Source organism: Phalacrocorax carbo, chromosome 2 (genome assembly GCF_963921805.1).
Source record: "Phalacrocorax carbo chromosome 2, bPhaCar2.1, whole genome shotgun sequence".
NCBI classification, from domain to species: Eukaryota; Metazoa; Chordata; class Aves; order Suliformes; family Phalacrocoracidae; genus Phalacrocorax; species Phalacrocorax carbo.
This window is the reverse complement of record NC_087514.1, coordinates 57,293,527-57,310,660: the sequence shown is the minus strand read 5'-3', so window position 1 is coordinate 57,310,660 and position 17,134 is coordinate 57,293,527.

The window sequence follows — 17,134 nt, the reverse complement described above, 5'->3', positions numbered from 1 at the left end:
CAGTTATGTGGAGGTTAATAAAATGTCCTGGACTGGAATCCCTTCAACACATCTGGTTTTAAGACTTCTGTACATATGTTTGCTTTGGGTGTATTTGATGTTGGAGTTCATTAATGAACAAAATTGGCAGTGTATCTGCTTGGCCCCTGCTAGTTTCAGTTTTTTGGAACCATTGATGATATCGGGATCTGCACATCTAGTCATGTTAATAGAACAGAATCACTGGCAAAATAAAGATACTAGTAAAAAAAAGATAAAACCCTGAGTGTGCCTGAATACAGGCTACTTAGATACATGGTTTGCCTTTTTTTTGATGGAGTAGTGGGGTTTCAGAGATTTGAATTAGCAACATGGTACATGCCAGCTAAACAGAAGGTATTTTCTGTTTTGTGATCTCTTATAATGGCAGTACATGGTCTAAATCTAGATTTTCAGAGGCAAGTGCTTATTTTCAGTGCCCCCTTACCTGAGCAGTCAGCTCATTGATCCTGCAAAGGTGTTGGTGTCCCAGAACCATTCCCGCAATCCATCAAGTTTTTGGAGCCTTGCACTATACTCTTTAGAACATGCCTTCTGACTGAAAATCTCAGCTATAAATTGTAGCGAGAGGGCACCACTTAAGGAGAGGGGAGAGGATGAAACAAAAGGAATGGTGTGGGGTGAAAAATCTCTGACACCCAACAATTAAAGACTCGTGTGCTGCATCCCAGAAAGGAAAAGGGTGCTTTTTAAAATATTATTGGAACCTCTGTCAAAAAAAATTAATAATCCATTTGTGTGACTGACAAAGAGCTACAATGCAGGGTTCTTTTTTCCCCCCACCTTGATTTGTTCCTTTAAAAACTTTCTGCCCAACACACAGAAAGCTGAACAAGCAGAGTACAGGATCTTCTTGCAAATGTCCGTATGCATTGGCACCTGCCTAAAGGTTTACTGTAAAATGGATTGCCAATTAGATTTCGCTCAGGCAGTATAAACCAACACAACCAGAATATTTCTCTCTCCAGGGCACACAATGCTTATGTCTGCTCCAGATCCAGCCCAGACTGTTCAAAGAGACTTGGGGGTGGCACAGGGAGTATCCTTGTGCTTCTACATCCTCTCTGCCATGAAAGATGGGGAATTCCTCCTTTAGTGAGGAAGAGTTGTTTGATTTATAGCCTGTGAAAATCTATTCTTGTTAAGGAAGATGTGTTCTGCAGCTCCAGGCATAAATGAGCTCTTTGGAGCAAGGGGTCAGCTTGTTTCAAGAAAGAGACCTGAAGATCTCACAGACAGAGCCACTCCCTATGGCTTGAAGGCATGTGTCTCTTAAGTGGCTGACAGACTCCCTAGGTTTTTGGGGCTCCTAAACACAGATGCAGTAAAGTGGTCCCATATTCATCTGGCCAGGAGATTTCATCCTTTCTTCTCAGCTATGGACTTAGCATCATGAGGTGGCCCTTCATCACTTATAACTGAAGAATTGCTGTGCTCCAGGTACCTTGGGATGCTTATTAAGAACAAGAAGATGCTTCATGGCTTCAGGAGAAGCATCTCTGCCTCCCCAGTAAATGTGGCTCTTTGGGAGTCTGTCACTTGGGTGCTACATGTGCCAGCTGGGCCCCTCACTCAGGATGGGCAGTGTCCGCTATGGATCCTAGTTCTCCGGCATGAGGAGGAGAGCAGCTTTGCCATCTGAAGGGGACTTACGGAGTGACCTTTGGGAATGAAAGAAGGCAAGAGGAAGGCAAGCAGCTACCAGTGACTGGAGGTAGATCCTTAGGACTTGGATACTCAGCACTGATGGGGAAAAGATTCTTTGCAGTGAGAAACTCCTACCATCAGAAATCAGAAGGTAACCCAAACCCATCATAAGTAGGGTGATACAAAACCCACCTCTGTGTGCATGAATCTTGGCTAACCTCCCGTGATCTGCTGCAGTAGCCCTGCACAAGTTGTTTACCCTTTCTGTGCCCCAGTTCACCCTTCTGCTAAACCACGATAAAATTACTTGCTTACCAATTGCCACAGGAAAGTAGCATCCTAGAAAAATACCAAGATAGACTTAACTAAGCTTATAAATTATTTTGATATTCCCAGATGAAAGTTCCCTTTAAGTATAAAGTTTTATTATTATTTCAGCTGCTCCCTTCCATAGCATAATTACCCAAAAAGGCTTTAGAAAAGCCTCAGATTAACCATAATACTTTTCTTGTTAATGACTAGCAAAACATTATACTTCTCACATATGGGACACAAGCATTTGATTTCAGTTTAGTGCACCACCATTTAAGAATAAAAGCAAGTATTGCTCCACATCTTGCTTAAACCTGATGTTAACTTTCTCCCTTGGAAAATATGTTTTGGGGACAGTCTGGCTTGTTTGCAATTTACATGATTTCAAATATAATTTATAGAGGGTCTAACCTGAGGTCAATTGTTATTACCGTCTTGAAGAAATGATTGTAAACTGGGAATAGCTCCTGCTTTAATCATTTAATTTGCTTTACAAAGCAAAATAGAAGTAGTTTGTAGTGAAATATGTGTCTTCCACTGTAAGCATCCAATGTCAAAAGAAATTGTAAGATTAAAAAAATGATAGCTTTCAGCTGTTGCTCAGTAAGTAGTCAATGTTTCTTTTCTTCTGGAAAGCCGATACTCCCTCTTCAGGGGAATTTAAGTGGACAAAATCAGAATAGGCGAGTACAAGAGGCTTAAGGAGACTGCAGCCGGTCCTGTGATTCTCTCCATAGGAGATGTTTAACATCTTATTCACTACCCACAACTGCCACATGTGGGTTGTGCCTGAAGTGGCCGTTGTTAATCTATGCTGGAACATGCCATGGGGAAGTTTGGTGAAAGGACTTGATTATGTATATACAGAATTGAATTGTCCCAATACCATAGCTCAAACGCAAGGTAAACCAAGATGGATTAACCCATCCTTAATAGAAAGCAGGAGGAGGAAACTCAGAACAACTTTTGCCATTCTGCCTGGAAAATATCAATGGCCTGCGGTTAGAAACAAAAGATTTCTGCAAGGATTTACTAATACTTTTGAAAACCGCATTAAATGGAAAACCCAGAACCACAGAAACACAGGAGTCAACGAACCTCAATATGCCTATGGCTGTGTGGGTTCATGAAAATAAGTCTGTAGATATTGTAGCAAAACTTCCTACGTATATTCTTAACATGTAACATCTAAGCACCTGAAAAGGATCAAAAGAGTGGAGGTTGCCATGCCATTTTCTATTTTGGTCAGGAGAATGGGATTTCCAACACAAAGGCCTTCCTCTGCTTTGAAATGGAGGAGGTGTTTAGTGTGATGACCTTTCAGTACTTTCCCCTCTTGGCTGGTTGGCAACACTATCACTTTCCCACAGTTTAATAAAGCCATTTAAGGGCCAAAGTCTAATTCCAGTTACACTCAGTCTCTTCCCTCCCCCAGCCCGCGGGGCTCAAAAGAAGATAGGTGATGTCCCCAGCTGGGACTGAGGACAGTCCAGACATGTATACCAGACCCCACAACAGGGGTTAGTCAGAACCTGGACTTAAGACAGAAAAACATGCAATATCCTCCCACCCCCTCCGGCTGCCAGCAGAGCTTGGGTCACAAAGACATCTCTCTCCGCACATGGATCAATTGAAAGCTTTGCTGCACAGAGTTGCTCCAGTTACTCAGCTTTTTTGTAATGCGGCTACTCATCAGCAAGTAGTCTGCTCAGAAATACAATGCACATGTATTGGGTACTAAAAGCATCCACTGTCTGAAGATTGAAGGCTTGGAAAACTGCTTCTGAAAACCAGCCATCTTCTATGCAGGCTAAGCAAGAAGCTTCTCAGATTTAATTGCAGGGTTGGTTGCTTGTTTTTTTAAAAACTGTGTCTCATATTGCCTAAATGCAAGACACAGACCACAAGCAGTGTTGTATGTTTCTGTCTGGTTAGAGCCACCTGCTTATTAAGGATGCTTGCTTCACTGCTGGGAGTTTGGGGATGAGATGCACCAGCACGTTGTGCTTTTCTTTTAGTTGTCAGACCTGGCCTAGCTGAACAGGTTGCTCAGTGTATGGCACAGGCAGGTAGCACTGTGTTGGGAAAGGCACCCTGTCCCTGCTCTTCACTCCTGAATTGTGCTGCCAGGGAAAATTGCCACAGCCCAACTGAGCTGCAGGGGCTGCAGAAAGGGATGGGGCTCTCCTCACTCAGCTCCTCTAGGGTGGTAAGGGCAAGGGGTGGGCAAACTTCCTTAGTCCTACACATGCGACCCCCAGAAAGCTTAGGGGTGCAAGAGGGCATGTTACTGCCTCATGCCTCAGTGTTATGAATAATCTTAGGCCATGCTGGCCATATGCTTTAACATATGTAAAGGCCATAAAATTAGTAAATAGTAGCATTCAATGGGGACTTTTGTGAGGTGGTTTATATTGCTGCACTATGGAAAGATTGTGGAGATTCTTGGAGGTTCCGTCCCCTGGGTCCCACCACGTGGCATGTCCCTAAAGCACTGCTGGGCACTTCAGGGGTGCACTGCCCTGGGCTTGGAGGAGTTGGTCTGGCCTGCTGACAGGCTTTCTGTGTGTAAAAACCAGTGCTATCTACATGAGAAACCCCTAAACCAGCTCTGAGTCAGAGGGAGGGGCGGTTCATGGCTCACGTCCTGATTTCAGTTCTGTCTATCCCTAAGTGTCTTTCACTGAAGTCATCTGGATTACCCCACATATCCACTGACATGAACAAAATTAGATTCTGGCCCAGGATACTTTTTCACTTGAGTTTAGTTCTTGGTTCACATTGATACATACTATATGGTTTTAATCAGTGGAAAAAGGAACAGCCTTTTTCAGAAAGCTGTGCAGGTGTGCACTCTTCCTACCTTTGGTCCTCAGTCACATTCTCAGTCTCCATACACAAATCTGAGAATATGCTCACTCCAAAAAGATCCATGGAGCTCTATACGGAAGCTAAGCACCAGTGCCTTGACCTAGCATTGTACTTGTCTAGGAAGATAAAAAAAATATGTTGTAACTAAATTATTTAATTATCTCCAGGAATCTGTTTAGTCTCAAACACCTGCACCCCAGCTGACAAATGCCATGCTGTTCCCCCAGAAACTCGTGATAGGATGGCATTGCCCACGCAGAGCTCTGCAGCCTTAACCTCAGCCCCTGCACTGGCGGCTGTCACACCTACACTTTGTCCTCTGCTGCCAAGAAACACAAACGCAGTCAGAAGCAAGCTCCTTCACACGCACAAGATTAATAGCCCATCTCTTCAAACCACATCCACTGGCTTTTCCATTTTGTATGCAGTACAGAGAAAGATATTCCCAATACCAGATTCTGCCACCCTCACTTAAAACTGAGCAATAAATGACCTCGAGAGTAATCTACAGATGGCAGCAGGGCTATCTGAAGAATAAGGAACATATTTTAGGAGGAATATCACTGGGAGAGAGGTGTTTTAGTGACTTTCAAAGTGTGAGCCTAGGGTAGTACACAACGTGAATGATGGTATCACAGTCTGGCTCCAGTGGCTGAATGAAAATAAAATTGAACATTTTACAGCAGACAGAAGTCTCTGCTATTAGCAAACAAGCAGTTTGAGCTGGGTGGATTCAACAGCAGATGCACTCCCAGATCTCCAGTCTGTAGGTTTGCATGCTAGGGCTGTCTTCCAAAACAAGTGAAGTAGTTCTCCAAGCCCTCACATTACATCTCTTAACTACAACCAAATACAGTGTGTATGATTCTCACAGTGTTAGCAGTAAAAAACGTGCTTTGGGAAAAAGGTGAACGGAAGGAGTAAGGGGAAAAAATGGCAATACAAAGCCTAGCACATTTTTTGGTTATGATATCACCATAGAATGATGGTGCACCTCCACCCTGACACACTTGGGCAGGTGATGGGGTAACCCCAAGCAGCTTCTGAAGACATACCTGACCTGCTTCTGCACTCCTATTAGTAACAGGAGAGGTCACAACTTCTGGCCTCAGAAGCGTGGAGACATTTTAAGGGACAGCCATCACATTTTATTTCAAATACAAGCAGCTACCTTAACTGGAGAACAACCCGGAGTTGTTTTCACCCTAAATGCTTTTTTTTGGGGGGGGTTGGGTTTTTTTTTTTTTTCTTTTGACAGTCTAGATCAACCCAAAGGCAGTGTCTGAGCTCCCTGGTTTTGAGTGGCATTACTGAGGGCACTAAGCAAGTTAATTATTTTAGAGTCAAGAAGTTGTGTTCCATTAATACCCCAATTTGTACATTAATCTCACTGTATGAGTGCCCAGAAAAACAAACAAAAAAAACCCACAAAAAAACCCACAAAAACCAGGGCTCAGACCCACAGTTTCAGAGTGCAGAGCTCAGTTGCGCTAACTACAGACAAACACAGCAGTTGTTCTTTGGGAAAGGTCAGGAAGTTTGTTATTTATATAAAAGGCAGCGCTGAAGGAAGGAACAGCAGCAGGATGAGAGAAATGGATGGTATCCTGTTGCTAACGCTGAGCAAAGGGGATAAACATGTTGGCATGCTGAAGACATCTGATGTATACAGTGTGCCTGCCTAGCAGAGGCCCTGAAATGTAGGGAACGGACATTTTAGATGAAGTGGAGAAAGAGGCAGGATTCAAAATAAGGCAGTGGGAAGATGATTTTTACTGTGCTCCAAGAAGTAACTGGATGTCCCACTAATCTTAGTCATATATATCCAGAAGATGAATTAAGAGCTACTTACTCAAGGATAAATAGAGAGTAGCAGTCATCCAGAAGACTGTGATCCTATCGCCTGAAGGCAGGGGCTCAGCACTCAGCAGGTGTATATCTGCAGTCAATAGGTTTAATTGTTTCAGTGAGCTTCACCACGGTAATACAGAGAATGGCTGCACACCTCTATGTACCGTGACTGTTGATATTTCACTCTTCCTGTGCCTTTCCCAGTAAAAGCCAGAACCAGTCTGCTGCTTTTCTTCACAAGTAGCCTGAACCCTACAGCTGCCTGAAAGACAAACCTGAAAAGCACAGAATTTGGTGCTTGCTCTATAATCAGGCATCAGCACCTCCAGCATCATCATCATCAGCTTCCGAACATGCTTTTTGTCCCTATTCCAAGTGCTGGCATTTCTGGTGTTGTCTCTGTACTGGACTGTCATCTGCTGAGCAGCTACATAGCTGAGGTCAGGCACTTGACCAAACTACAGGAAATATGAACGACATCAACAGCCCACTGCAGAGCTGGGCCAGTCGAGATTTGGCCTTACGGCAGTTCCAGCCAGTTTTGCTTTGGCTGTAGATCTCTGGTAGCAATCTGCCTGGGTGTCTTCACTCTTGAAAAGTGAAGTCAATGAGTATTTGTAGTCCTCAGTTTATTAGCAGTCTTCTGGGAAAACATTAATAGGAAAGTCTGAGGGTAAAGTTTTCAGGGACAGATTATTTTACAGTTGCCAATTCTTAAGGTTTAAATCTTCAATCAGGTTGACTTTCAGCAAAACAAGAATGTGAATACCTGCATTAATTTGGAATAGACAATTTTTTGGTTTTAAAACTGAGGAACACTGTGGGAATATCAGAATCCATTCAACAAATTAGACTTTGTTCCAGAAAACGATCTGCTTACACAAGAAAAACAGAAGAGAAGGAACAGAAGCAGTATAGAATTGGTTAACTTAATATGAGTGTTAAAATCTTCATTTCTGCAGACGGTGTTTTGGACTGAACTCACTCTCCCAATTTTCTGGAATCATATCCTTAGAGGCAAACTGATCTGTTTACACTTGTGCAACCCAGCTGGAAGCAGATAAGAAAACAGCTTAAGCTAAAACCAGAAAGGTATGAAATATTGAGACCATGCTAAGTGTGGCTGTGGCTTGCAGGATTTTAGAATGGCTGTAGCAAATAAGCACTTTGATCCATTTAGTAAGACTAATTACATCCTAGGATCCATTAACATGTCCTTGTGCTGAACATGTAGGTTTGCTAATCCTTCACTTGGTGATGTCACAGCAGGGTTCTTTACCATCATCAGCAGCCATCCCCAGTTTCCCATGCAGCATCCAGTAGCTTCCCAGCCCCTTACATCCATCCCGCTACAGCGCTGCCTCTAACCACCTGCTCCTGGACCAGGACCCCACTCAGCTCTATTTCAGCATCCTGATCAACAAAGGTATTAGATAGAGATCAATGATTGCTCATCCATGTGCAGGTCAGGGGCAGCTTTTGCATAGGATGAGGCATCCACATACCCACCACAATTCTCATCCTGGGGCAGGGAAGTTGCTGCGGGCTGCCAGGCAGAGCAAAACTCCCTGTGCACCAACTTGTGTGCACATAGACCTCAGCGTGAAGTCAATAGAGACCTCTTAAAACCTAAACTTGATGACAAAAGGAAGTTCTGGCATGTGACTTTTAATAACTTTCTAATGAACCCAGTAAAAAGCCAAACATTCCAGCATTTAAATCCCAAGTACAGGAACTACTATACTATTGGTAGTTAGCAGTAAGTTACAGTGCATTTGAAAGGCTGAGGCATGATGTAGGCATACATTACAACAAAGTTTATCTAGCAGATTCCAGCCTTGATAAGCTAATACTGTACTGAAAAAGCTAGCCATGTCCTGCCAACAGTACACATTCAACGCACTTCTCTAAAACACAGAAGCACAATAGAAGAATACTTTAAAAAGAAACAAAATATTTCCACTGTATGAAGATGGGTCATCCCAAAAGATAACCACATTGATGTGAGCCTTTTTAAAAGGCCAGATTAAGCAGGACAGTGCATGCAAACTGTGTCTCTCTCCTAGAGTTTATACTCATAAATTTGCAGATGAAATAATGGGAAAAGGAAATGAGCTAGAGCTCACTATTTAAACTCATAATTAGGAGTTTAAATGGTCAAGTTATGTGCCTATTTTTATAGATATCCTATCTTTATATGTACGAACAGTTCTTTCTTCAGCTAAGATTTCCCACATGTGAAGTGTGTTGGATCAACAGCTACTGCAATAACTATGTTTTCTTTGAAAACCCTGAGCAAACTTCATTTTGGCGGTTTCTCTGCACACATTGTATTTTTGATGGTATCAAGTTTTTGTAGGTATCTTATCACAAAAAAAAAAAAAAGATGACATCTATGCAAAATGCAAATTATCAACAAAAACTTTAAATTTAAGCTAATCAAAACCCATGTAGTTGAACTGCTGATGAAAAGAGCAAAAAATTTACTATGGATGGATATTTTGCATTGAGGAAATTAAGGGCAGAAAGAGGGATGGAAGAGATTCCACCTTGTACAGACTACCAGATCACTGCCTGCTGCTGTGATTCTATTTTCATGGGCTACTCGTAACCCCTAGTAACAGGCTTATCTTATGTGGATATGAACCCACAAGGCTGCCAATCCCAAGATTACATATGCATTTATAGGTAATCTATCCTCACATGTCCCTACTACTGACATAAGTTTTAAAGACATGGTGCTCTAAGAATGAAGTCTTGCCAGGAGAACCCTTAAGCACATGAAGACAGGATAATTCAGGGTGTCTTTAATAGAGACAGGCCAGATCTTACAGACCCAATCAAGATTCCTATAGTCAAAGATGTGATCAGCACATGGGATAAACCAGGCTTATCTACACTATATGATGAGACCCCCCACACCTGCACCCCCAAGCTGGATCCAGGGTGGGGAGGTAGGTGCAATCTCCACACAAAGACTTTAGATTGGAGCAAGTATTACCTTGCTAACATAGGTAGGGCCCATTAGCTCAGGCACAGGGCTGGTTTATGCTTTTTTGGTAAGGATTTTTAAAGGCCTCTGATCAAGGCACTGGTATAGTTTCCCAGTGGCCTCCTAAACAGCTGTGCAACCCAGCCAAGGCAGAGTTAAACAAGGCTCTGCGGGTGGGGAGAGAGCAGGACACTCTTAAAATGGTATTTTCACCAAAATATAGAGTTACATAGAGACAGACCCCACCATGAGTTTTACACAACCTGGAACAAGACCCCACCTCCTCTGCTATTGAGAATTTATTCCTATCCCTCCTATATACTGTTATTACCACCTTTATGGTACAGACTGTATTGCTACAAGTATCTTGGTTTAGAAGGTGGCTCCACAATGTAATCCAGGTTTTTAAGGAAAGCTCCCCTATTGAGCAAGGGGCTGGCAAACTTCAGAATGGGTTGGAAACTCTTTTCTGTCCTTTCATCCTCAAAGCAATAGTTCTCACCCATTCTTAGCCTGATGTTCCTGCTTCTAATCTTCAGCTGAAGATGATCTGGCATGACCCAAAAAGCTTGTCTGTTTTATTGGCTTCTCCCCTTCCAGTTCTCTCCATTGTTCTAATGGGATAAAAAATTAGCCTCCCTCCAAACTGCAGCTCACTTAAAGGCCTGTGAAGGAATTTAAGATAGTCACTGGTAGTGAAAATTAGCAGTAGTGACCCTGTATTACAGTGACCATTTACTGAATGACAGAAGAGAGTGTCTGGAAACTTTGCTGTAGCAAGTCCTCAGTCCCACTTTCCCCTCACCCTATCAGTGGTGCTTACTAGGCATAGATATTTGGAATTATTTTGTAATTTACATTAATATATCACTAACGGCTTGCAATGCTTCTTCAGGCCCAGGGAATTTGGAATACAGCCACCTGCAACACTCAGCTAACTTTGGGCATAAAATACCAGTGTCACCACATATTCACAGTGTGAATGTTGCCAAAATTTTATAGTGATAGTCAGGTCTTCAAAACCACTTGCTTGGGACTGAACATGGCTTTCTCTGGTGAGCTGTTGACTCAGAGTGTAAAAAGGAGGATTTGCTGTCAAGTGACAATGCTGCAATAACTACATGAACAGTTTTCTATGTCTTAGAATATTTTACGATTGTCCATTGCAGACAGTACAAACTCCTCCAGGCTGCACTTATTGCAGTAGGGAACCTCTGCAGAAGGTGGCAGCCAGCACCCTTGTCCTAGCCTTGTACTGTAGGCAGAATGCATAAGGCTAAATTAATCTCCTACTACAGAAAAAACTATGAAAGCCCCGACATATCTGCTGTATTTAGTTCCTGGTAGGCTTAATCTGTGCACAGCATCCTTGCAGATTGTCCGCCTGGGCTTAACATACTTTATGTGTTTGCTCTTCTGTTTCCTGGAGCACATACTTAACTCTTATCTCCCTTGGATGCTCGGGGGACAACGCCTGGAACAGCTCCTAAAGTTGGTGCGTCATTGTTAATATAATTTATTTTCTTTTCATAGGTGTGGGGACAGCCACAAGGGATCCATAAGCCTGTATCTGACTCCAGTATTGTCTCTTTCGCATGCGTAGCTTGTGTTGCCAAAAACGATGGCAAGAGACCAATCTCACTCCAATACCAGCCAACACATGGATAATTTCATACTGATTGCCAGACCTGACTGACCAGAAGTATTTTCAAGTCCTCCTAGTTCTGTCAGAAATGGTTTTAGACAACAGAAGAATCCTCAGCTGCTTTCCCCTGACTACACAGGAAAATTGCTACTTTAAGTTGAAGTAATTAAAGCAATTCGTTTGCACCTACCTCATTTCAGGAAAGTCCAGCTCATTAAAAGTGTTTCTCACAGGAGCCAGTTTTCAAGATCTAAGTTTTGATGGGCATTAAACATGAACTCTGGCTATCCAAGGGCAGAGAGATAGCTTCCACCTACTGTGCATGTATTGGAAACCTTTTACTGTCTTGAGAACTTGTAGGATAAAAGATACTGCCAGAAACCACAACATTCATCTACAGGGATTTTACTAAAGTTTAAAGGTAGCAACCACACATGATTCTTTGATCTGGCACAGGAAAGTAAGATCAATCTCATTGCACCCTGCAGTCTGACAAAAATTAATAGCTTCTTCAACAAGACGAGCCTTACTTAGGTGGAAGGTAGCATTGTTGTGCAACTGCATGGCCTTGCATTTGAAACTGCATCTCAAGCCATGCTGAGAGTTGGTGTTAATCAAAGAATACCCACCCCTTGCTTTTCCAAGAATGAGACTTTTTTTTCATAGCAAACACCATGACTATTCACTTTATCAAAGTGCAGTCTTACAGGCATACACACAGGCTCAGCAATCTGTTTATTCACACTTAAGCAACAAAGTTCATGTGTACCTGCTCCCAAGTTACTAGTGGTAGAATGAGAGGAAATGACTTCAAGCTGCATCAGAGGAGGTTTAGATTGGGTATTAAGAAAAATTTCTTCACTGAAACTGAGTGGTCAGGCACTGGAACAAGCTGCCTGGAGAGGTGGTAGAGTCACCATCCCTGGAGTTATTTAAAAGACGTGTAGATGTGGCATTTCAGGGCATGGTTTAGGAGACATGGTAGTGCTGGGTTGATGGTTGGACTTGATGATCCTAGAGGTCTTTTCCAACCTTAATGATTCTATAAGGAGCTAAAGAAGAAAAACTTCCAGCCATGGTAGGAATGTCCAGCTACCCTTTCCAAAAAGCAGCATGAACTACATGCAACATCCATCTAAACAGCCATATTAAGACTTACTCTTTTTAATTATATTCTACAGAAGCCCTCATCAGCTCGCTCTAACAGCACTTTCATTCCCAGACCCTTATCCTCCAAGGTCTTTTCTTCTGTACCTTACTTATCAACCTTTTAAATAATGAGTAGGTTATCTATCAATTTGTCACCTACTAGCAATTTACCACCCGGCCACCACCCTCAGCTCAACAGCATATCATAATGAAGCACAAACGTGGGGGGGTGGGGGGGAGTGTGTGTGGGGTGTGGTGGAGGGGGTGGGATGATGAATCTCTTTGAAAGGTCAGTTCTCTGGATGAGAGGCTTCCAGAAACAAATAACTTAATATTTAGGAGGGGCAGCTGGAGTCACAGCTGTAGCTGTTGAATGAAAAACTTTCAGCTCACAGCACTTCAGAAAAATCACAATCCCAGGAAGTGTTTTGTGCATGCACAACATTATTTTCTTATGCTTTTTCTCAGTTGTCATTTTTAGATGGCTCCAAAATCAACAGATATTTGTCATGACAATTCTTTGGGATTTGCAGTCCAGAAGTATCAGCCCTATTTGCTACCTATCTTTGTACGCAACCCTTGTGTCACCTTTGTTTCTGGTAAGATAAGAAATCTGGAGCTATACCCAGTATGGAAAATATACTGGTACTACAGCTGAAAGATGTTTGTAAGGGATCTTTTATCTGTCTGGAAAAAAGAAAATTCATCAAGCCTAGAACATGTTAGTGCTTATTCATATGTCACATACAGTGTGTATGAGCCTGGGTGCACATCACTGCTGCAAAAGGCTTGACAAATGCACAAAAACTTTGCAAAGTAAGAATGCAGTTTCTGAGCAGGCTTTATAGCATGTGGCCCCCTCAGTGGCCATGCTACTCCTGTGTTGCCCAGCTCCTGGCTTTGCAGGCCAGCATTTAACTGCACCATGTCCCTTCTCCTGTCCCTCTGCCTCCAGCACAGCTCTTGGATGGTGATTGTGTGAGGGCTGGGGGACGGCCTGTCCCTCACACAAACTTCCAGCGCATTGTCTGAAGCAGCTGCTGAATGTGAGAAGTAGCTTCCCTGTCCTTCCTCCAGATATTTTACAGCCCTCTAGCTAAACTGTCCAGCCCCACAAATTATTCCAGCTAAAACCCATGTCCCACCCTGCCCTCCCCACCTGCTTCTCTCCCTTTAGCCTTGAATATGAAATGTAACCATACAAGATGTATAGCCTAGCTTCTTAATTATAACAGCAATGAAATCAGCTAATTATTAGCAGCTCTCCTTTTTCTGAAAGGAGGTAATCAAGATGCAATGCCAGCCTAAGAAGTGGTTAACCAAGAAAGATTTCTGTGACTATCTTGGTGCCCACAGTGCCCTGCTTGGGTCCAAGTTAAGGAATCATAAAGAGCCTTTGAAGCAGACTCAGTGCGTCATGTGCATATGTTTGCAGCTGGTTTACTGTTAGCATGGACAGAGCAAATAAATGATTATGTGTATCTGACCTATATCTGTTGATACTAGCCTTCTTTCTTGGAAGTTTCCTTTGTACACTGTCCAACCCTTGTCTGGCTGCTCATAGCATCACTTCTTGCATATTCCTAAAAAGTGCCACACCACAAAATTGCAGAGGACTTCCAGAAATACTTCTAAGAAAACACTTTCTTCAGAGAGCTAATAGGACAGCTAGCACAAGTTATTTGGTTGGCTGTAATTCCCATCCATCCTAGAAAGTCAGCATCAACTTCAGGTGACTACAGGCTCCTGCACAGATAGCAGGACAGCTGTGGTGCAGCCAGAGGCAATTCCTTTGGTATGACTGCCTTTGGCATAGCCATAAAAAGCCTGCTGCAGTTGCTCAGCCACCACACTGTTCCTACAGGTCACTTTGATTTCCTGCTGTATCTTACTGCTCACCAGGCCCAAATCGACAATGACATTTCTGTGCCTAATTTTAACTGAAGTGAAGGGGAGGTAGGTGTCTAAATACTGCTAGCTCTTAGTCATTCAACAGGTCTTGCCTCCCCTGGGCAGCCTTGCTCAAGGACAGCATGAAATAGTATTCAGGGCAGTAGGTAATGTAAGATGCTGTCAGCTCATTGTTTTTTAAAAGCTCCATAAAAATATTCAGAGTATTCAGCTGCCCACACTGGCTCAAATTATGAGTTTCTCCCACACTGTGTAGCCTTCAAATGTGTTTAAATCGAGCTCCTTTTACCTGAGGATACTGTTGCTTCTCATTCTCTAGATAAAAAGCACTAATGCCTGTGGCATTACTCCAGGTTTATGACACTGTAAGACCCAGAGGATTAGTATCCAGAGATTTTATTATTATTTTCCATATCTGGTTATCAAGTAGCATCTGACGTTTCTGAAATTCAAAGATAATTAAAGTACAATTTTAAGATTTGTGTCTGCTTCTTAGGCAAGCTGATAAAAGCAGATTCCTCATTTCTGCATTTTATAGTAATCCATTTCCTGACAGTTTCATATCTGGGATTGAATATAGCAGCATTTTTGTTGCTAATATACTGGTTATATATTTAAACAATTACATCTAGTCAAATATAGAAAGGGAAAATAGAATGGGGCTATTTCTGCTAATCTTGGCTTTTACTAAGTCTCTCCCTATGAAATCTAAATTCTGGGACAAATTTGGCTTTACATCCTGAATGCCACAACCTCTTGTAAAAGGCAGAACCAAAACACAGACTTATACTAAAAAATTACAAGTATTTTAATTAATATGTATATAATGTTCAGCAATAGCTGTTTGTTTTGGAAAGCTGTGCTGTAATGATTTAACACATCTGCAGAAGCATCCACAGAATGCAGGCAGGGTATGCTGCTCCACCAGTGCCAGGGTCTGTCACACTGCATATTAGAAGTTTGGATGTGAAAGAATTTTCTGAGTAATTCAAGTGCTGTGCAAATGAAGTTAGCAGTTTAGATACATTTACAAAAACAAAGGTTGGTGATTACAAAGCTAGAAAGAACTTGGACTGTGTTTACATGTGCTTCCTGGAAGGTAAAATATAATCAGAGGAAGAAAAAAATTAGCTTTCAAGATTTTCTTTTTTGTTGTTGGGGGTCTTGTAAGTGGTGATTGTTTTCTTGTGGCAGGATAATATGGAAGATTTCTGTGCTCTTACTCTGTGGTGTGATTTGATGAGACAGCTGGTGGTACCCCATGCTGGAACAACAGCTGCGAATGGTCATGTAAGGTTTCTGAAGAGTACAACACAAGCCAGCAATATGTGTCTATCAGCTATCAGTCACTTTCCTTTTAATTAGTGTCAGATGCAGTGTGTAAGTAAGTAGTGAAATGTCAGCAGTCCCACACTCTGAAATAAAGCTTCCTCAGACCCCAGCTAGAGCTCAATTGCTTTTGTTGCTGCAGTCCAGTGACCTCTGAAGAGAGAAATTCCCAGTCATGCTCATGCTTCCCACCATGGCCAAGAGCAGATGCCAAGGGAACAGGCATCTATGAAAACTCCATGTAACAATCTCGCAGCTTCCAGCCAATTTCAGGGCAGGGACTTCCTCAAGAGGCTGTAGGTTCTATGTATTTAATACTCTCAGGGGATTACTCTTCCATTAAATTCTCCAGTCTATTGCTGAACTCATATAAAACTTCAGCACCCACACCATCCTTTGGCAAGGAGGTCTGCAGGTCAGCTGCCTGAGAAGAGGTTTTGTTTGGAGCCTTACTATTTTATTAGCTTAACCTGATGCCTCCCACCTCTTGTACTGGAAAAGAGTGAAAAATCAATCTACTCATTCTCTCTGTGCCTCTTAAGGTTTCTTGTAAATCCATCACCTCCTCCTCCATTACCTCCTTTCCAAACAAAAACTTCCCAGCTTAGTCATCCTTCATACAGAACCATTTTGTGCCTTTGATCATCTTTGTTGCCCATCTCTGAACTTTTTCCAGCTGCCCTGCATATTTCTTACGATGAGGGGATCAGGACTTTCTAAGCTCACTGGAACAGACAAGCTCACACCTAACAAATTTGTTGCAGTGCCACTTGCGCAGAATCAAAACGCCTGACAGTGTAGTGAAAAGCAGGCTGCAGGCTGCAGCCGAAGAGCCTGAGCAGCATTACAGAGACAGCAGCCTTTGAAATAACTTAAGCAGGCTCAGTCAGGTCTTCCCATCTCATCATCATCCACTGCAGCTGGTACATATGAGAGGTGGCAAGTCCCACCTCAGTGTGGCAGAATCACTGCAGGTCAAGGAACTGCAATGCAGGCATGGACACCCTGAGTGTGGACCTTCCTGAGACACCGAGCAGGCATGGCTCTTGCTGCCTTCATCATGTTTCTGCCAGATCACTTTGGTACCTTAGCCATAGGATTAGGAGGCTGGAGAAGGGGCCAAGTTTCCCAGTTCTTCTGTCAAAAGGCAACGCTCACTTGCCAAGCAGAAGAAATAAAAACACAAAGAACTCTTTCCCTAGAATGCCTATATGTGTTCGTGCAGAGAAGGCAATTGTACCCAAAAGGTTTCATCACCTAACACTGGAAGCAAGTGTCTTGTAAATAATCAACATGTAGAGCTTGTGGTGAGGCCATTCAGGCAAAATTTCCCTTCGATTTAGTGGCAGACATGAATGTGAGAGGTCTGGTGGACCTGTGCAAGTCCA